The sequence below is a fragment of the Triticum urartu genome, chromosome 5 (genome assembly GCF_003073215.2).
Source record: "Triticum urartu cultivar G1812 chromosome 5, Tu2.1, whole genome shotgun sequence".
In the NCBI taxonomy this organism is placed as follows: domain Eukaryota; kingdom Viridiplantae; phylum Streptophyta; class Magnoliopsida; order Poales; family Poaceae; genus Triticum; species Triticum urartu.
This window is the reverse complement of record NC_053026.1, coordinates 597,418,615-597,441,694: the sequence shown is the minus strand read 5'-3', so window position 1 is coordinate 597,441,694 and position 23,080 is coordinate 597,418,615.

Here is a 23,080-nt window from a genome sequence, read left to right as displayed (position 1 = left end):
TGGGGATTAAACATTTCCGGGTTGGACCGAGACTTGTCAAGCGGCCTTGGTTTACTACCGGTAGACCGCCTGTCAAGTTTCGTACCATTTGGACTTTGTTTGATGCTCCAACGGTTAACCGAGGGACCGAAAAGGCCTCGTGTGTGTTGCAGCCCAACACCCCTCCAATTTGGCCCAAAACCCACCAAAAGCCTCTCCATCATATAGAGCATTCGATCACTATCGCGTGGCCGAAAACCGCACCTCATTTGGACCACTCCTAGCTCCTCCTATGCCTATAAATAGAACCCCCACGAAAAATCCGGATCTCTCCCCCGTCCAAACCCTAAAATCGCTCCGCCGCCACCGGACACGTCCGGCCGCCGCCGGACGAAGTCGCCGCCGCCTCCCGCGGCCACTGGCAGAGCGCCACGTGGCGCCGCCATCGCCTCCACCGCCGCGGCCCGCCCGGCCCGCAGCAGGCCCCCGCGAGCCCGAGTCGCCGCGCCGCTCCTCCCGTGCACCGCCGCCTCCTTCCTCCTCGCCGGCCGCCGCCCGGTGCGCCTCGTCGCCCCTCCGCCGCCACCGTGCCATTGCCGGACCGGAGCAAGCTCCGCCGCGACAACCCCTCGCCGCCCCGCGCTGCCTCGTCGCCGGTGGCCGCCGCCCCGCCGGCACCGCCCTCCGTCGCCGCCTCGCCGCCCATCCTCCCGGCCGGCAAGTCCCCCGACGACTCCAGCGACCTCCTGCTACAGTGCTCCGGCGGACCTCGTAAATCGCGTCCGGATCCAGATCCAGATCCAAATTTGGATCGGTTGACTTTCTTTGCCCGAAACCCTAATTATTTGCTTATGTTCATCGTGTTATAACTCCGCATCCGTAGCTCCGTTTTGGGCATATAGCATATCAAAATGTTCGCCAGAGAGTACATCATTTCATCTCATTGCATCATTTTCATTTGAGTTCATCTTGATGCCCGAAATGCTGTTGGAAGAATGCTATTTGAGATAATTGTCAGATCTGCTGCTCCAATTAGATATTTGTCATTTTTGCCATGATTATTGTGTGCATGATATGCCCCTGAGCTCTACATGTGTTTTGTTAATGTTTTGCCATCTTTCCAGATTGGGTGCAACCCATGTATTTTTGTGATGTGTGTGGTGACTAGCACAAGCTTGCAAAGTGAGGCATTTGTTAATGCTGATTTCAGGGACTTAGCATTTCCACTAAGTCCTTGATGTTTATCTCATATTGCCATATGTTCATGTTGTTTCCTAGTGATCCGTGCCTCTTTTGAGGATGATCAGTAAGGATGTTTTGTTAATCTTGTAGTGCTCTATCCATCCATGTCTTTGTTTGCAATTATGGAGCACCCTAGCTTGAGTCAATCGAGCTCTACTTTTGTCATTTCGTGAATCTGGGCAGATTGTCTACTTGTTAGCAATTTTGCCGAGGATGTTTTAATTGATCCGTGCATGATATGCTATTGTACTTGCCATGTCTAGCTTGTATTTTGTGTATTCTTGATGGGTGTATGCTTAGATTGTCATGACTTGCTCTGTAGTGAGTGCATCGAGCTCGTAAACATGCCTACTTGATATCTGTTTTCAGCATGCTCCAGTTTTCACTAAGTCTGAGAACTGATTATGTTTTGCCATGTTCACATGCTGCAAATGTATTTTCTGATCCCTTTTGGCTCAAGGTCACTAAGGGACTTTTGTTAAGCTCTTTGAGTAGCTCCATGCCATGCTTTACTTTTCCACGTTCAGGTCCTGTAGCATATAGTTTTGTTGCTCCAAAGAGTGCTATCTGATCTGAAATTCCAGGCAAGTGTTAAATTCACTAAGTCTGAAATCCTGTTTACCAAATGCATTTTTGCCATGCTTGTTTGAACCTGTTAATGGATGATTTGGCCATAGCTCAGTTCTAGTCTTTTGTTAAGCATCTTGAATGGATCCCTGCCATGTATTTTGATGCCATGTTTGAGTGCTGTAGCATGTTCATCTTGTTGCATTTAGATGGCTACTTGCTGTAAATCGCAGAACGTGGTCATATTTGAATTGCTTGCCATTTCCAAACCGTAACTCCGATTCCGGCGTTCTTTATATCGTTTTCAAGCGATTTCATCTCATCTTTCCAGTGGCACATTTGGATTTCCATGTTGAGGCCAGGTTCATGCATTCCTTGTCATATCTCGCATATGCATCACATATTGCATCCCGCATAGCATATCATCTTTGCATCATGTTGTTTGAGTTTGCACGTGGTTGATTGTGTCCTTGTTGCTTGTTTGTCTTGTTTGGGTAGAGCCGGGAGACGAGTTCGCTAACGAGGAGCCCGTTGAGTTTGCTTTCGACGATCCAGTCAACTCTGGTAACTTTGCAGGCAAGATGATCATACCCTCGAAATCACTACTATCTTTGCTTTGCTAGATGCTCGCTCTTTTGCTATGCCTATGCTACGATGCCTACCACTTGCTTATCGTGCCTCCCAAATTGCCATGTCAAGCCTCTAACCCACCATGTCCTAGCAAACCGTTGATTGGCTATGTTACCGTTTTGCTCAGCCCCTCTTATAGCGTTGCTAGTTGCAGGTGAAGATTGGAGACCGTTCCTTGTTGGAACATTATTTTACTTGTTGGGATATCATTATATTGCCATGTTATCTTAATGCATCTATATACTTGGTAAAGGGTGGAAGGCTCGGCCTCTCGCCTAGTGTTTTGTTCCACTCTTGCCGCCCTAGTTTCCATCATATCAGTGTTATGTTCCCGGATTTTGCGTTCCTTACGCGGTTGGGTTATAATGGGAACCCCTTGATAGTTCGCCTTGTTTAAAGCTTTTCCAGCAATGCCCAACCTTGGTTATACCATTTGCCACCTAGCCTCTTTTTCCCTTGGGTTTCCGGAGCCCGAGGGTCATCTTATTTAGCCCCCCCCCCCCGGGCCAGTGCTCCTCTGAGTGTTGGTCCGACTGAGCTGCCTGCGGGGCCACCTCGGGGCAACTTGAGGGTTGGTTTTACTCGTAGCTAGTCTCATCTGAGTGTGCCCTGAGAACGAGATATGTGCAGCTCCTATCGGGATTTGTCGGCACATTCAGGCGGTGTTGCTGGTTTTGTTTTAACTTGTCGAAGTGTCTTGAAGAACCGAGATACCGAGTCTGATCGGAACGTCTCGGGAGGAGGTCTATTCCTTCGTTGACCGTGAGAGCTTGTCATGGGCTAAGTTGGGACTCCCCTGCAGGGATTTAAACTTTCAAAAGTCGTGCCCGCGGTTATGGGCAGATGGGAATTTGTTAATGTCCGGTTGTAGATAACTTGAACCTTAATTTAATTAAAATGAATCAACAGTGTGAGTTACCGTGATGGTCTCTTCTTGGCGGAGTGCGGGAAGTGAACACGGTGTTGGAGTAATGCTTGCACAGGTTGTCCTCTAGTTACTCGCTTGCACTTTGCCTCCTCTTCTCGCTCTCTTTTGCGAACAGGATAGCCACGATATATGCTAGTCGCTTGCTGCAGCTCCACATATTATCCTTGCCTTACCTATAAGCTTAAATAGTCTTGATCGCGAGGGTGCGAGATTGCTGAGTCCCTGTGGTTCACAGATTACTTCCAAACCAGATGCAGGGCCTGATGATTCCGTTCCAGATGACGCGCTTGAGCTCAAGTGGGAGTTCGACGAGGACTCACGCCGATACTACGTGTATTTCCCTGATGATCAGTAGTGGTGCCCTGTTGGGGTGATCGGGACCGTGTCGCATGTTGGGTTATCTTTTATTTTGGCGCCGTAGTCGGGCCATGAGTGTTTTGAATGTTGTAATGCTATTTATGTACTTTGTGTGACGTGGCGAGTGTAAGCCAACTATGTTATCTCCCCTTTATTATTTATTTTACATGGGATGTTGTGAAGATTGCCTAACTTGCGACATTGCTTTCACTGCGGTTATGTCTCTAAGTCATGCCTCGACACGTGGGAGCTATAGCCGCATCGAGGGCGTTACAGGTCATCACTGGTAAGTATCCCGATTATTGTCACTCCGGGGTTAACGGATCATAACACATAATAGGTGACTATAGACTTGCAAGATAGGATCAAGAACTCTCATATATTGATGAAAACATAATAGGTTCAGATCTGAAATCATTGCACTCGGGCCCTAGTGACAAGCATTAAGCATAGCAAAGTCATAGCAACATCAATCAGAGCATAGTGGATACTAGGGATCAAACCCTAACAAAACTAACTCGATTACATGATAAATCTCACCCAACCCATCACCGTCCAGCAAGCCTAGCTATGATGGAATTACTCACGCATGGCGGTGAGCATCATGAAATTGGTGGTGGAGGAAGGTTGATGATGACGATGGCGACGAATTCCCCTCTCCGGAGCCCCGAACGGACTCCAGATCAGCCCTCCCGGAAGAGTTTAGGGCTTGGCGGCGGCTCCGTATCATAAAACGCGATGAATCCTTCTCTTTGATTTTTTTTCTCCCCGAAAGTGAATATATGGAGTCAAGGTTGACGTCTGTGGAGCGTCAGGGGGCCCACAAGGCAGGGGGCGCCCCCCCCACCCTTGTGGACAGGTGGTGGGCCGCCGGACATGGATCTTTCTTCCAGTATTTTTTATATATTCCAAAATAATTCTCCGTTGATTTTTCAGGTCATTCCGAGAACTTTTATTTCTACACAAAAATAACACCACGGCAATTCTGCTGAAAACAGCGTCAGTCCGGGTTAGTTCCATTCAAATCATGCAAGATAGAGTCCAAAACAAGGGCAAAAGTGTTTGGAAAAGTAGATACGACAGAGACGTATCAACTCCCCCAAGCTTAAACCTTTGCTTGTCCTCAAGCAATTCAGTTGATAAAGTGAAAGTGATAAATAAAAACTTTTACAAACTATGTTTGCTCTTGTTGTTGTAAATATGTAAAGCCAGCATTCAAGTTTTCAGCAAAGATTATGAACTAACCATATTCACAATAACACTTAGGTCTCATGTTTACTCATATCAATGACATAATCAACTAGCGAGCAATAATAATAAATCTCGGATGACAACACTTTCTCAAAACAATCATAATATGATATGGCAAGATGGTATCTCGCTAGCCCTTTCTGAGACGGCAAAACATAAATGCAGAGCACCTTTAAAGATCAAGGACTGATTAGACATTGTAATTCATGGTAAAAGAGATCCAGTCAAGTCATACTCAATGTAAACTAATAGTAATGGATGCAAATGACAGCAGTTGTCTCCAACTGGTGCTTTTTAATAAGAGGATGATGACTCAACATAAAAGTAAATGGATAGGCCCTTCGCATAGGGAATCAGGGATTTGTAGAGGTGCCAGAGCTTGGTTTTGAAATAGATATGAATAATATTTTTGAGCGGTATACTTTCATTCTCAACATAACAACCGAGAGATCTTGATATCTTCCATGCTACACACATTATAGGCGGTTCCCAAACAAAATGGTAAAGTTTATACTCCCCCTCCACCAACAAGCATCAATCCATGGCTTGCTCGAAACAACGAGTGTGTCCAACTAACAAGAGTCCCGGGGGAGTTTTGTTTGCAGTTATTTTGATTTAATTTGCATAAAGCATGGGACTGGGCATCCCTGTGACCAGCCATTTTCTCGTAAGTGAGGAGCGGAGTCCACTCCTCTTGAGAATAACCTGCCTAGCATGGAAGATACAGACAGGCCTAGTTGATACATGAGCTATTCGAGCATACAAAACAGAATGTTTATTTGAAGGTTTAGAGTTTGGCACATACAAATTTACTTGGAACGGCAGGTAGATACCGTATATAGGTAGGTATGGTGGACTCATATGGAATAACTTTGGGGTTTATGGAGTTGGATGCACAAGCAGTATTCCCGCTTAGTACAAGTGAAGGCTAGAAAAAGACTGGGAAGCGTCCAGCTAGAGAGCGACAACAGTCATGAACATGCATTAAAATTAATCAACACCGAATGCAAGCATGAGTAGGATATAATGCACCATGAACATAAATATCGTAGAGGCTATGTTGATTTTGTTTCAACTACATGCGTGAACATGTGTCAAGTCAAGCCACTCGAGTCATTCAAAGGAGGATACCACCCTATCATACCACATCACAACCATTTTAATAGCATGTTGGCACGCAAGGTAAACCATTATAAACTCCTAGCTAATTAAGCATGGCATAAGCAACTAGAATCTCTAATTGTCATTGCAAATATGTTTCTTTCATAGTAGGCTGAATCAGGAACGATGAACTAATCATATTTATAAAAACAAGAGACGTCGAGTTCATACCGGCTTCTCTCATCTCAATCGGTTCATCATATATCATCATTATTGCCTTTCACTTGCACGACCGAATAGTGTGGATAATAATAATAGTGCACGTGCATTGGACTAAGCTAGAATCTGCAAGCATTCAATTCAAGAGAGAAGACAAGGTAATATGGGCTCTTTGTTACATCAACAATAATGCATATGAGAGCCACTCAACATTTTCATTATGGTCTTCTCCTCTCGACCCCCAAAGAACAAGAAAAGAAGTAAAACTATTTACACAGGAAAGCTCCCAACAAGCAAAAACAAGAACGAGAAATATTTTTGGGTTTTCTTTTTAATTACTACTACTACAACATGAAAAGTAAACTAGCTAAAAGCTACAACTAATTTTTTTCTAAGGTTTATCAAACACACAAGAAGAAAGCATAAAAAGGAGAATAAACTAGCATGGATATTACAATGAAAAAGTATGAGCACCGACAACTAGCATGAGTGTGTGGAAATACGTACTCCCCCAAGCTTAGGCTTTTGGCCTAAGTTGGTCTATGGCCACGGCTGTCCTGGCGGATATCCAAAGTTGTAGCTAGGGTCGTACTGAGATGCAGCGGCAATTGCCTAATGAGCTGCAGCTTGGAGGCGAGCTGTCTCCGCCCTCCTCTCGTACTCGGTCGCCTCCTCCCTGGTTATAACATATCTCACCTTTGCCTGAAAGTCAAAGAAAGTAGGAGCAGGGATATCGACGTGATAGGTGCGTCGTCTATCAAAGATTAGTCGGTACTGGAGGGACTGATCGTTCCTCTCAACAAACTGATGGCGAACCATAGCATCATAATCTAGATAAGAAGGAGGCAACTCAATATCATCTCCACGTATGGGTATCTCAAGAAAGTTAGCTATACGAGTTGCATAAATTCCACCAAAGAAATCTCCATGAATACGATTATTATGCAACCTACGTGCAACAATAGCCCCCAAGTTGTATTGTTTATCTCCTAAAACAGCGCTCCTGAGAATGCTAAGATCAGGTAAACACATGTGACATGCCTCATCTTTAACATTTATGCATCTACCTTTGAAGAGAGCAAAATAATGTATAGCAGGAAAATGAATGCTCCCTATGGTGGCTTGTGTTACATCTCTAGATTCCCCCACTGTAATACTAGCAAGAAAATCTCTAAATTCATATTTGCGAGGTTCACTAACATTACCCCACTGTGGGAGTTTACAAGCAATGTTAGAATCTTATAAGTCCATGGTATAAGATTTATCATAAAGGTTAAACATGACAGTTTAAGAATTGCGTGATGAAGAAAATTTAAACCTTCTCACAAATGAATCAGTTAAATAGAGGTATTGACGGCACTTATCTGCCTCGAAGCTCTCCAGATCAGCATTACGCACATATGCATCAAATTCCTCTTTAATTCCTGCTCGGATCATGAAATCCTCTGACGTCCATTCACAGGGCCGCACTTGAGTGTCTCTTGGTGGTTCCTCGTCCGCATCGCGTATTGCGGGCATGGGTCCTTGCTTCCTTGAAGAACCACCTTGGTACATTTTCCTAAACATATTTCTTCCTCTGAAAAATTTCTGAAATTTTTAGTAACTTCAAAATAAAAGTGAACCAAACTCAACAATATTGATAGCAACTACTCCTACAAGTGCCTAGAGGCAATATCATGCATTAAAACTACTTTTGACCATATAAATTTGACATGCAAGCTCAAGAACAGGGTCACCTAAGCAGCAAAAAATTGCAATGAATAAAGCACTAGAACAAAAACTAATTGGACCATTGGAGGAGTCACATACCAAAGAACAATCCCCCAAAGCAGTTTTGTGAATGGAGCTTTGAGCTAGGAGATCGAAAATGGCAGCAAGATGAGCTTGAACTCGGGTTTGAGCTGGTTGGTGATTTTTGTGGGAGGAAGAAGTGAAGGAAATATGCCCTAGAGGCAATAATAAAGTTATTATTTATTTCCTTATATCATGATAAATGTTTATTATTCATGCTAGAATTGTATTAACCGGAAACATAATACTTGTGTGAATACATAGACAAACAAAGTGTCACTAGTATGCCTCTACTTGACTAGCTCGTTAATCGAAGATGGTTATGTTTCCTAACCATAAACAAAAGAGTTGTTATTTGATTAACGGGATCACATCATTAGGAGAATGATGTGATTGACATGACCCATTCCATTAGCTTAGCACCCGATCGTTTAGTATGTTGCTATTGCTTTCTTCATGACATATACATGTTCCTATGACTATGAGATTATGCAACTCCCGTTTGCTGGAGGAACACTTTGGGTGCTACCAAACGTCACAACGTAACTAGGTGATTATAAAGGAGTACTACAGGTGTCTCCAAAGGTAGATGTTGGGTTGGCGTATTTCGAGATTAGGATTTGTCACTCCGATTGTCGGAGAGGTATCTCTGGGCCCCCTCGGTAATGCACATCACATAAGCCTTGCAAGCATTGCAACTAATGAGGTAGTTGCGAGATGATGTATTATGGAACGAGTAAAGGGACTTGCCGGTAACGAGATTGAACTATGTATTGGAATACCGACGATCGAATCTCGGGCAAGTAACATACCGATGACAAAGGGAACAACGTATATTGTTATGCGGTCTGACCGATAAAGATCTTCGTAGAATATGTAGGAGCCAATATGGGCATCCAGGTCCCGCTATTGGTTATTGACCGGAGACGTGTCTCGGTCATGTCTACATTGTTCTCGAACCCGTAGGGTCCGCACGCTTAAGGTTACGATGACAGTTATATTATGAGTTTATGCATTTTGATGTACCGAAGGTTGTTCGGAGTCCCGGACGGATGTGATCACGGACATGACGAGGAGTCTCGAAAATGGTCGGAGACATAAAGATTGATATATTGGAAGCTATGTTTGGATATCGGAAGTTCCGGGTGAAATCGGGATTTTTACCGGAGTACCGGGAGTTACCGGAACCCCCCGGGGAGCTATATGGGCCTTAGTGGGCTTTAGTGGAAAGGAGAAAGGGGCAGCCCAGGTGGCTGTGCGCCTCCCCTCCCCTAGTCCTATTAGGACTAGGAGAGGTGGCCGGCCCCCTCTCTCTCTTTCCCCCCTCAAGGAGTCCTATTCCAACTAGGATTGGGGGGGGGGGGGGGAATCCTACTCCCAGAGGGAGTAGGACTCTCCTGGCGCGCCTCCTGTGGCCGGCCAGCCTCCCCCCCTCTAGTCCTTTATATACTGAGGTAGAGTCACCCTAGAACACACAAGTTGATCCACGTGATCTATTCCTTAGCCGTGTGCGGTGCCCCCAGCCACCATATTCCTCGATAATACTGTAGCGGAGTTTAGGCGAAGCCCTGCTGCTGTAGTGCATCAAGATCGTCACCACGTCGTCGTGCTGACGGAACTCTTCCCTGACACTTTGCTGGATCGGAGCCCGGGGATCGTCATCGAGCTGAACGTGTGCTCGAACTCGGAGGTGCCGTAGTTTCGGTACTTGATCGGTTGGATCGCGAAGACGTACGACTACTTCCTCTACGTTGCGTCAACGCTTCCGCAGTCGGTCTGCGTGGGTACGTAGACAACACTCTCCCCTCTCGTTGCTATGCATCACATGATCTTGCGTGTGCGTAGGAATTTTTTTGAAATTATTGCGTTCCCCTTCAGTGGCATCCAAGCCTAGGTTTTATGGTTTGATGTTATATGCACGAGTAGAACACAAGTCAGTTGTGGGCGATATAAGTCATACTGCCTACCAGCATGTCATACTTTGGTTCGGCGCTATTGTTGGACGAGACGACCCGGACCGACATTACGCGTACGCTTACGCGAGACCGGTTCTCCCGACGTGCTTTGCACATAGGTGGCTTGCGGGCGACAGTCTCTCCAACTTTAGTTGAACCAAGTGTGGCTACGCCCGGTCCTTGCGAAGGTTAAAACGGACTCTATTTGACAAACTATCGTTGTGGTTTTGATGCGTAGGTGAGATTGGTTCTTGCTTAAGCCCGTAGCAGCCACGTAAAACTTGCAACAACAAAGTAGAGGACGTCTAACTTGTTTTTGCAGGGCATGTTGTGATGTGATATGGTCAAGGCATGATTTTATTGTATGAGATGATCATGTTTTGTAACCGAGTTATCGGCAACTGGCAGGAGCCATATGGTTGTCGCTTTATTGTATGCAATGCAATCGTGATGTAATGCTTTACTTTATCACGAAGCGGTAGCGATAGTCATGGAAGCATAAGATTGGCGAGACGACAACGATGCTACGATGGAGATCAAGGTGTCGCGCCAGTGACGATGGTGATCATGACGGTGCTTCGAAGATGGAGATCACAAGCACAAGATGATGATGGCCATATCATATCACTTATATTGATTGCATGTGATGTTTATCTTTTTATGCATCTTATCTTGCTTTGATTGACGGTAGCATTATAAGATGATCCCTCACTAAATTATCAAGAAGTGTTCTCCCTGAGTATGCACCGTTGCCAAAGTTCGTCGTGCCCAGACACCACATGATGATCGGGTGTGATAAGCTCTACGTCCATCTACAACGGGTGCAAGCCAGTTTTGCACACGCAGAATACTCAGGTTAAACTTGACGAGCCTAGCATATGCAGATATGGCCTCGGAACACGAAGACCGAAAGGTCGAGCGTGAATCATATAGTAGATATGATCAACATAACGATGTTCACCATTGAAAACTACTCCATTTCACGTGATGATCGGTTATGGTTTAGTTGATTTGGATCACGTGATCACTTAGAGGATTAGAGGGATGTCTATCTAAGTGGGAGTTCTTAAGTAATATGATTAATTGAACTTAAATTTATCATGAACTTAGTCCTGGTAGTATTTTGCAAATTATGTTGTAGATCAATAGCTCGCATTATTGCTTTCATATGTTTATTTTGATATGTTCCTAGAGAAAAATTGTGTTGAAAGATGTTAGTAGCAATGATGCGGATTGGATCCGTGATCTGAGGTTTATCCTCATTGCTGCACAGAAGAATTATGTCCTTGATGCACCGCTAGGTGACAGACCTATTGCACGAGCAGATGCAGACATTATGAACGTTTGGCTAGCTCAATATGATGACTACTTGATAGTTTAGTGCACCATGCTTAATGGCTTAGAATCGGGACTTCAAAGACGTTTTGAACGTCATGGACCATATGAGATGTTCCAGGAATTGAAGCTAATATTTCAAGCAAATACCCGAGTTGAGAAATATGAAGTCTCCAACAAGTTCTATAGCTAAAAGATGGAGGAGAATCGCTCAACTAGTGAGCATGTGCCCAGATTGTCTGAGTACTACAATCGTTTGAATCAAGTGGGAGTTTATCTTCCAGATAAGATAGTGATTGACAGAATTCTCTAGTCACCATCACCAATTTAGTAGAACTTCGTGATGAACTATGATATGCAAGGGATAACGAAAACGATTCCCAAGCTCTTCGTAATGCGGAAATTGACGAAGGTAGAAATCAAGAAAAACATCAAGTGTTGATGGTAGACAAGACCACTAGTTTCAAGAAAAGGGCAGAGGGAAGAAGGGGAACTTCAAGAAGAACAGCAAGCAAGTTGCTGCTCAAGTGAAGAAGCCCAAGTCTGGTCCTAAGCCTGAGACTAAGTGTTTCTACTGCAAAGGGACTGGTCACTGGAAGCGGAACTACCCCAAGTGATTGGCAGATAAGAAGGATGGCAAAGTGAACATAAGTATATTTGATATACATGTTATTGATGTGTACTTTACTAGTGTTTATAGCAACCCCTCAGTATTTGATGCTAGTTCAGTTGCTAAGATTAGTAACTCGAAACGGGAGTTGCAGAATAAACAGAGACTAGTTAAGGGTGAAGTGACGATGTGTGTTGGAAGTGGTTCCAAGATTGATATGATCATCATCGCACACTCCCTATAAGTTCGGGATTAGTGTTAAAACCTAAATAAGTGTTATTCGGTGTTTACATTGAGCATGAATATGATTTGATCATGTTTATTGTAATACGGTTATTCATTTAAGTAAGATAATAAATTTTTGTTCTGTTTACATGAATAAAACCTTATATGGTTACACACCCAATGAAAATAGTTCGTTGGATCTCGATCGTAGTGATACACATAATCATAATATTAAAACCAAAAGATAATGATAGTGCAACTTATTTGTAGCCCTGCCGTTTAGGTCATATTGGTGTAAAGCGCATGAAGAAACTCCATGCTGATGGCCTTTTGGAATCACTTGATTATGAATCAGTTGATGCTTGCGAACCATGCCTCATGGGCAAGATGACTAAGACTCTGTTCTTCGGAACAATGGAGCGAGCAACAGATTTGTTGGAAATCATACATACTGATGTATGTGGTCCGATGAATATTGAGGCTCGCGATAGGTATCATTATTTTCTGATCTTCACAGATGATTAGAGCAGATATGAGTATATCTACTTGATGAAACAAAGGTCTGAAACATTTGAAAAGTTCAAAGAATTTCAGAGTGAAGTGGAAAATCATCGTGACAAGAAAATAAAAGTTTCTACGATATGATCGCAGAGGTAAAATATTTGAGTTACGAGTTTGGTCTTCAATTAAAACAATGTGAAATAGTTTCACTACTCACGCCACCTGGAACACCATAGTGTAATGGTGTGTCCGAACATCATAACCGTACTTTATTAGATATAGTGTGATCTATGATGTCTCTTACCGATCTACCACTATCGTTTTGGGGTTATGCATTAGAGACAGCTACATTCACGTTAAATAGGGCACCATCTAAGTCCGTTGAGATGACACAATCTCAACTGTGGTTTGGCAAGAAACCAAAGTTGTCGTTTCTTAAAGTTTGGGGTTGTGATGCTTATATGAAAAAGTTTCATCCTAATAATCTCAAACCCAAATCGGAGAAATATGTCTTCATAGGATACCCAAAGGAGACTGTTGGGTACACCTTCTATCACAAATCCGAAGGCAAGACTTTTGTTGCTAAATTCGGAATTTTTCTAGAGAAGGAGTTTCTCTCGAAAGAAGTGAGTGGGAGGAAAGTAGAACTTGATGAGGTAACTGTACCTGCTCCCTTATTGGAAAGTAGTTCATCACAGAAATCTGTTCCTGTGACTACTACACCAATTAGTGAGGAAGCTAATGATGATGATCATGTAACTTCAGATCAAGTTACTACCAAATCTCGTAGGTAAACCAGAGTGAGATCCGCACCAGAGTGGTACAGTAATCCTGTTCTGGAAGTCATGTTACTAGACCATGACGAACTTGCGAACTATGAGGAAGCGATGATGAGCCCAAATTCCGCGAAATGGTTTGAGGCCATGAAATCTGAGATATGATCCATGTATGAGAACAAAGTATGGACTTTGATGGATTTGCCCGATGATCGGCAAGCCATAGAAAATAAATGGATCTTCAAGAGGAAGACGGACGCTGATAGTAGTGTTACTATCTACAAAGCTCGACTTGTCGCAAAAGGTTTTCGACAAGTTCAAGGGGTTGACTATGATGAGACCTTCTCACCCGTAGCGATGCTTAAGTCTGTCCGAGTCATGTTAGCAATTGCCGCGTTTTATGATTATGAAATTTGGCAGATGGATGTCAAAACTGCATTCCTGAATGGATTTCTGGAAGAAGAGTTGTATATGATGCAACCAGAAGGTTTTGTCAATCCAAAGGGAGCTAACAAAGTGTGCAAGCTCCAGCGATCCATCTAAGGACTGGTGCAAGCCTCTCGGAGTTGGAATAAATGCTTTGATAGTGTGATCAAAACATTTGGTTTTATACAGACTTTTGGTGAAGCCTGTATTTACAAGAAAGTGAGTGGGAGCTCTGTAGCATTTCTGATATTATATGTGGATGACATATTACTGATTGGAAATGATATAGAATTTCTGGATAGCATAAAGGGATACTTGAATAAGAGTTTTTCAATGAAAGACCTTGGTGAAGCTGCTTACATATTAGGCATAAAGATCTATAGAGATAGATCAAGACGCTTAATTGGACTTTCACAAAGCACATACCTTGACAAGATTTTGCAGAAGTTCAAAATGGATCAAGCAAAGAAAGGGTTCTTGCCTGTGTTACAAGGTGTGAAATTGAGTAAGACTCAAAGCCCGACCACGGCAGAAGATAGAAATAGAATGGAAGTCATTCCCTATGCCTCAGTCATAGGTTCTATAAAGTATGCCATGCTGTGTACCAGATCTATTGTATACCCTACACTGTGTTAAGCAAGGGAGTACAATAGTGATCTAAGAGTAGATCACTGGACAGCGGTCAAAATTATCCTTAGTGGAATAAGGAAATATTTCTCAATTATGGAGGTGACAAAAAGGTTCGTCATAAAAAGTTACGTCGATGCAAGTTTTGACACAGATCTGGATGACTCTAAGTCTCGATCTAGATACATATTGAAAGTGGGAGCAATAAGCTAGAGTAGCTCCGTGCAGAGCATTGTTGACATAGAAATTCGCAAAATACTTACGGATCTGAATGTAACAGACCCGTTGACTAAAATTATCTCACAAGCAAAACATGATCACACCTTAGTACTCTTTGGGTGTTAATCACATAGCGATGTGAACTAGATTACTGACTCTAGTAAACCCTTTGGGTGTTGATCACATATCGATGTGAACTATGGGTGTTAATCACATGGTGATGTGAACTATTACTGTTAAATCACATGGCGATGTGAACTAGATTATTGACTCTAGTGCAAGTGGGAGACTGAAGGAAATATGCCCTAGAGGCAATAATAAAGTTATTATTTATTTCCTTATATCATGATAAATGTTTATTATTCATGCTAGAATTGTATTAACCGGAAACATAATACTTGTGTGAATACATAGACAAACAAAGTGTCACTAGTATGCCTCTACTTGACTAGCTCGTTAATCGAAGATGGTTATGTTTCCTAACCATAAACAAAAGAGTTGTTATTTGATTAACGGGATCACATCATTAGGAGAATGATGTGATTGACATGACCCATTCCATTAGCTTAGCACCCGAATCGTTTAGTATGTTGCTATTGCTTTCTTCATGACATATACATGTTCCTATGACTATGAGATTATGCAACCCGTTTGCCGGAGGAACACTTTGGGTGCTACCAAACGTCACAACGTAACTGGGTGATTATAAAGGAGCATTACAGGTGTCTCCAAAGGTAGATGTTGGGTTGGCGTATTTCGAGATTAGGATTTGTCACTCCGATTGTCGGAGAGGTATCTCTGGGCCCTCTCGGTAATGCACATCACATAAGCCTTGCAAGCATTGCAACTAATGAGTTAGTTGCGAGATGATGTATTACAGAAACGAGTAAAGAGACTTGCCGGTAACGAGATTGAACTAGGTATTGGATACCGACGATCGAATCTCGGGCAAGTAACATACCGATGACAAAGGGAACAACGTATGTTGTTATGCGGTCTGACCGATAAAGATCTTCGTAGAATATGTAGGAGCCAATATGGGCATCCAGGTCCCGCTATTGGTTATTGACCGGAGACGTGTCTCGGTCATGTCTACATTGTTCTCGAACCCGTAGGGTCCGCACGCTTAAGGTTACGATGACAGTTATATTATGAGTTTATGCATTTTGATGTACCGAAGGTTTTTCGGAGTCCCGGATGTGATCACGGACATGACGAGGAGTCTCGAAATGGTCGAGACATAAAGATTGATATATTGGAAGCCTATGTTTGGATATCGGAAGTGTTCCGGGTGAAATCGGGATTTTACCGGAGTACCGGGAGGTTACCGGAACCCCCCGGGAGCTATATGGGCCTTAGTGGGCTTTAGTGGAAAGGAGAAAGGGGCAGCCCAAGGTGGTTGTGCGCCTCCCCCCTTCCCCTAGTCCTATTAGGACTAGGAGAGGTGGCCGGCCCCCTCTCTCTCTTTCCCCCCTCAAGGAGTCCTATTCCAACTAGGATTGGGGGGGGAATCCTACTCCCAGAGGGAGTAGGACTCTCCTAGCGCGCCTCCTGTGGCCGGCCAGCCTCCCCCCTCTAGTCCTTTATATACTGAGGTAGAGGCACCCTAGAACACACAAGTTGATCCACGTGATCTATTCCTTAGCCGTGTGCGGTGCCCCCAGCCACCATATTCCTCGATAATACTGTAGCGGAGTTTAGGCGAAGCCCTGCTGCTGTAGTGCATCAAGATCGTCACCATGCCGTCGTGCTGACGGAACTCTTCCCCAACACTTTGCTGGATCGGATCCCGGGGATCGTCATCGAGCTGAACTGTGCTCGAACTCGGAGGTGCCGTAGTTTCGGTACTTGATCGGTTGGATCGCGAAGACGTACGACTACTTCCTCTACGTTGCGTCAACGCTTCCGCAGTCAGTCTGCGTGGGTACGTAGACAACACTCTCCCCTCTCATTGCTATGCATCACATGATCTTGCGTGTGTGTAGGAAATTTTTTGAAATTACTGTGTTCCCCTTCAAGAAGGAGTGTGTGGTAGCTGGAATAAGTGGAGGGGAGCCACCATGGGCCCACGAGGCAGGGGGCGCGCCCAGGGGGGTAGGGCGCACCCTCCACCCTCGTGGGCACGTGGCTGCTCCCCCTGCTATGTTTTCAGTGCCAGATATTCCAAAATATTTTAGAAAAATCATATTTAATTTTCAGGGCATTTGGAGAACTTTTATTTTCGGGGTATTTTTTATTGCATTGATAATTCAGAAAATAGACAGAAAAATACTATTTTTGCTTTATTTAATATAAATAACATAGAGTAAAAAGATGGTACAGAGAGTTGTGTTTTCTAAATTCATCCATCTCATGCTCATCAAAAGGAATACACTAACAAGGTTGATCAGGTCTTGTTAACAAACTCATTTCGAATAACATGAAACCAGAGAATTTTCGAATAACACTAGGTTACCTCAACGGGGATATGCATGTCCCCAACAATAAGAATGTCATATTTCTTCTTGACAGTAGGAAGAGGAAATTCAAAACCTCCAATAGTAATTGTTGAAATTTTTCCAATAGAATTGATACCGTGGACCTGAGGTTGTTTCCTCGGAAAGTGTACCGTATGCTCATTACCATTAACATGAAAAGTGACATTGCCTTTGGTGCAATCAATAACAACCCCTACAATATTCAAAAAGGGTCTTCCAAGAATAATAGACATACTATCGTCCTCGGGAATATCAAGAATAACAAAGTCCGTTAAAATAGTAACGTTTGCAACCACAACAGGCACATCCTCACAAATACCGACAGGTATAGCAGTTGATTTGTCAGCCATTTACAAAGATATTTCAGTAGGTGTCAACTTATTCAAATCAACTCTACGATATAAAGAAAGAGGCATAACACTAACATCGGCTCCAAGATCACATAAAGCAGTTTTAACATAGTTTCTTTTAATGGAGCATGGTATAGTTGATACTCCTGGATCTCCAAGTTTCTTTGGTATTCCACCCTTAAAAGTATAATTAGCAAGCATGCTAGAAATTTCAGCTTCCGGTATCTTTATTTTATTAGTAACAATTTCCTCCATATATTTAGCATAAGGATTCATTTTAAGCATATCGGTCAAACGCATACGCAAAAAGATAGGTCTAATCATTTCAGCAAAGCGCTCAAAATCCTCATCATTTTTTTTCTTGGATGGTTTAGGAGGAAAGGGCATGGGTTTCTGAACCCATGGTTCTCTTTCTTTACCGTTCTTCCTAGCAACAAAATCTCTCTTATCATAACTTTGATTCTTTGATTGTGGGTTATCAAGATCAACAGCAGGTTCAATCTCTACATCATTATCATTGCTAGGTTGAGCATCAACATGAACATCATCATTAACATTATCACTAGGTTCATGTTCATTACCAGATTGTGTTTCAACATCAGAAATAGAAGTATCATTGGGATTCTCAGGTGTGTCAATAACAGGTTCACTAGAAGCATGCAAAGTCCTATCATTTTTCTTTTTCTTCCTCTTGGAAGGACTACGTGCATCAATATTAATTCTTTGAGAATCTTGCTCAATTCTCTTAGGGTGGCCCTCAGGATACAAAGGTTCCTGAGTCACTTTACCTCCTCCAGTTGCAACTCTAACAGCAAAGTCGTTATTTTTACTATTCAATTCATTGAGCAAATCATTCTGAGCTTTAAGTACTTGTTCTACTTGAGTGGTAACCATAGAAGCATGTTTACTAATAATTTGAAGTTCACCTTTAACATTAGCCATATAATCACTCAAGTGTTCAATCATGTAAGCATTATGTTTCAATTGTCTACCAACGTAAGCATTAAAATCTTCTTGCTTAACCATAAAGTTATCAAATTCATCCAAACATTGGCTAGCAAACTTAGCAGGAGGGATTTCAGCTTTATCATATCTATAGGGAGAATTTACCTTTACTACCTGTGTCAGGTTATCGAGACTGTGTGTTTCTTTAATAGGTGATGAATTAAGACCATGTATTTCTTCAACAGACGGTAAATTATTAACATCTTCAGCTTTTATACCTTTTCCTTTCATAGATTTCTTTGCCTCTTGCATATCTTCAGGACTGAGAAATAGAATACCCCTTTTCTTCGGTGTTGGCTTAGGAGTTGGTTCAGGAAGTGTCCAATTATTTTCATTAATCAACATATTATTCAATAGAATTTCATCTTGATCAACAGTTCTTTCCCTGAAAACACAACCAGCACAACTATCCAGGTAATCTCTGGAAGCATCGGTTGGTCCATTATAAAAGATATCAAGTATTTCATTTTTCTTGAGAGGGTGATCAGGCAAAGCATTAAGTAATTGGAGAAGCCTCCCCCAAGCTTGTGGGAGCCTCTCTTCTTCAATTTGCACAAAATTATATATTTCCCTTAAAGCAGCTTGTTTCTTATGAGCGGGGAAATATTTAGCAGAGAAGTAGTAAATCATATCCTGGGGACTACGCACACAACCAAGATCAAGAGAATTAAACCATATCTTAGCATCACCCCTTAATGAGAACGGAAATAATTTAAGGATATAATAGTAGCGAGTTTTCTCATCATTAGTGAACAGGGTAGCTATATCATTTAATTTAGTAAGATGTGCCACAACAGTTTCAGATTCATAGCCATAAAAAGGATCAGATTCAACCAAAGTAATTAACTCAGGATAAACAAAGAAATCATAATCCTTATCAGTAATAAAGATAGGTGAAGTAGCATAAGCAGGATCATATTTCATTCTAGCATTCAGAGTTTTCTCTTTAAGCTTAGCTAATAATTTCTTAAGATCACTTCTATCATTGCAGGCAAGAAAGTCTCTAGCAGTTTCTTCATCCATAACATAACCCTCAGGAACAACGGGCAATTCATATCTAGGGGAAGAATCTTCATCATCACTTTCATCAATATTATCAGTTTCAATAATTTCATTCTCTCTAGCCCTAACAAGTTTTTAATCAAGAAATTCACCAAGTAGCGCAGTAGTATCAAGCATAGAAGTATTAGTGTACATCAAACTGTGAGGGGAAGAATCTTCATCATCACTTTCATCAATATTTTGTTAATCTGTCAGGCATTATCCCTGATGTCTGTTTCCGCTTGCATCGTGGTGCTAGTTCAACAACGAATATGGAAAGTGTTAGTGTACATCAAACTGTGAGCGTACATATAAAGGAGCATGCAACTGCAACTTGACTCGGTCACGTACCATCTTGGTGTTGATGCTCATGAGGTTCATCTGATCTTGCCAAGTCCTGTTGTGTCAGCACTGCTTCGGAAGTAGTGTTAGGTGTGAAGTGTTGGGGAACGTAGTAATTTCTAAAATTTTCCTACGCACACGCAAGATCATGGTGATGCATAGCAACGAGAGGGGAGAGTATCATCCACATACCCTTGTAGACCGTATGCGGAAGCGTTATGAGAACGCGGTTGATGTAGTCGAACGTCTTCATGATTCGACCGATCCAAGTACCGAACGCATGGCACCTCCGAGTTCAGCACACGTTCAGCTCGATGACGTCCCATGAACTCTGATCCAGCAGAGATTCGTGGGAGAGTTCTGTCAGCACGACGGCGTGATGACGGTGATGATGTTGCTACCGACGCAGGCCTTCGCCTAAGCACCGCTACGATATGATCGAGGTGGATTATGGTGGAGGGGGCACCACACACGGCTAAGGGATCAATGATCAACTTGTGTGTCTGGGGTGCCCCCTGCCCCTGTATATAAAGGAGCAAGGGGGAGGCCGGCCGGCCCCTGTAGGGTGCACCAGGAGGAGGAGTCCTCCTAGTAGGAGTAGGACCCCCCTTTCCTACTCCTACTAGGAGGAGGAAAGGAAGGGGGAAGGGGAGAAGGAAGGAGAGGGGGGAAAGGAGGAAAGGGGGGCTGGCCCCCTAGTCCAATTCGGTTTGGGCTAGGTGAACGAAATATGCCCTAGAGGCAATAATAAATTTATTACTTATTTCCTTATTTCATGATAAATGTTTATCATTCATGCTAGAGTTGTATTAACTGGAAACTTGATACATGTGTGAATACATAGACAAACAAAGTGTCACTAGTATGCCTCTACTTGACTAGCTCATTGATTAAAGATGGTTATGTTTCCTAGCCATAGACATGAGTTGTCATTTGATTAACGGGATCACATAATTAGGAGAATGATGTGATTGACTTGACCCATTCTGTTAGCTTAGCACTTGATCATTTAGTATGTTGCTATTGCTTTCTTCATGACTTATACATGTTCCTATGACTATGAGATTATGCAACTCCCATTTATCGGAGGAACACTTTGTGTGCTACCAAACGTCACTGAAAGTGCATTATCGACTAGAGGGGGTGAATAGGCGATTTTTATGAATTCTTCACTGAGGAACTTGCAGGTGAGGAAATTCCTTAGCGAATAACTACTAGCAGCGGAATAAGTACTCAAAAGTAAACATAACAGAACACAAGCATAGTCATCATGATGAAATGAAGACAAGCACAGAGTATAGAAAGCGTAAACACAGGATAACACAGGATGAAAACAAACAGACTGAAGAAATTGAACTGAGGAAATTGAGAAAGTCTTCAGTCAAAGTCTTCAAACACAGATACGAACAAGCACTCAACACAGTTATGAGGAAATGAAAGAGTTGAGGAAATAGAACCAGTGAGCTTGGTGAAGACAATGATTTGGTAGACCAGTTCCAACTGTTGTCTCAGTTGTACATCTGGTTGGAGCGGCTAGGTATTTAAACCTGAGGACACACAGTCCCAGACACACAGTCCTCACCATATTATCCTTGAGCTAAGGTCACACAGACCTCACCCAATCACTCGTGGTAAGTCTTCAGGTGACTTCCAAACCTTCACAAACTTGGTCACTTGGCGATCCACAATTCCTCTTGGATGCTCTAGACCTTGACGCCTAACCATCTGGAATAAGCACAGTCTTCAAAGGTAACAAGTGTCAGATCCACGCATGATCAATCTCTTTAGTGATGCTCAATCACTTGGGGTTTGTAGGTGTTTGGGTTTGGGTTTTCCTCACTTGATAATTTTCGCTCAAAGTCCTCGGAGGATGGGATGCTCTCAAATGACAAGTGTCAGTTTCTATCGGAGCAGCCAACCAGCTAGTGGTTGTAGGGGGCGGCTATTTATAGCCTAGGGAGCAGCCCGACATGATATGACATAAATGGCCTTCAATGATATGACCGTTAGGCGGGTAGATATTTTGGGACAGCTGGCACAAAGCACAACAATGGTCGGAAATTTGAGTACCAAAATCCTCAGGGCTATCATGTTCCTCACTGTGTAGGCAATCCGCACTGGCGAATTCCTAACTCCTCAGTCAGAACAAATTCCTCAGAGACCAAAAGAACTTTGTCTCTATCACTGAAGAATATGACTGAACTGTATGAGATTTCCAATGGCTTCACTCGAAGGGATTGGTAGGTGTAGGATTTTGAGTTGAGCATCACATGGAAATTTTTTCCTTAGTATTTCCTCGACCCCCTTTAATAGTACGGTGTTTCCTATGACTCAATAAAGAGAAAATGAAACTACGAAAACAAGAGTCTTCATCCTTCATGTTCCTCGAATGAATACCAAGTCTTAAGGATTGCACCAATTTCTTCACTTTCAAAGTCTTCAGAAAGTCTTCAGAGATCCAAAGTCTTCAGTCAAAGAACCTCATTTTTAGGGGTCGACTTTCTCTGTAAATATCAAACTCCTCATAGACTTATAGACCTGTGTACACTCAAAAACACATTAGTCCCTTAACCTATAAGTCTTCAATACACCAAAATCACTAAGGGGCACTAGATGCACTTACAATCTCCCCCTTTTTGGTGATTGATGACAATATAGGTTAAGTTTTCAATGGGGATAAACATATGAAGTGTAAATACTGATATTGAGGAATTTGATTGCAAGATATAGAAGAACTCCCCCTGAAGATGTGCATAGTGAGGAATTTGCTTTTGAAGCATTGCACACTTTGAAGAATAGAATCATGGAGATCTCCCCCTATATCTTGTAATTCATACATGCATTTGACATATCATAACGAGGAATTTGAAATGCATGATGAAATATGGTGACTGATGTAATTCAGCATGCGTGCATTAACATATATGAGGAATAAGCATGCAGAAAAACACATCAAACGTATCAGAGCACCATCGGGTTTAAGTTTACAACTCGATCCAATAAAGTTTCAGAAGAATGAGAGTTGTAACTTAGCAAAAAAAATGCCCATATAGACAGACCTGCTTGAAGACTAACTCAAAATTCTCCCCCTTTGTCATTGAATGACCAAAAGGATCGAAAATGAGG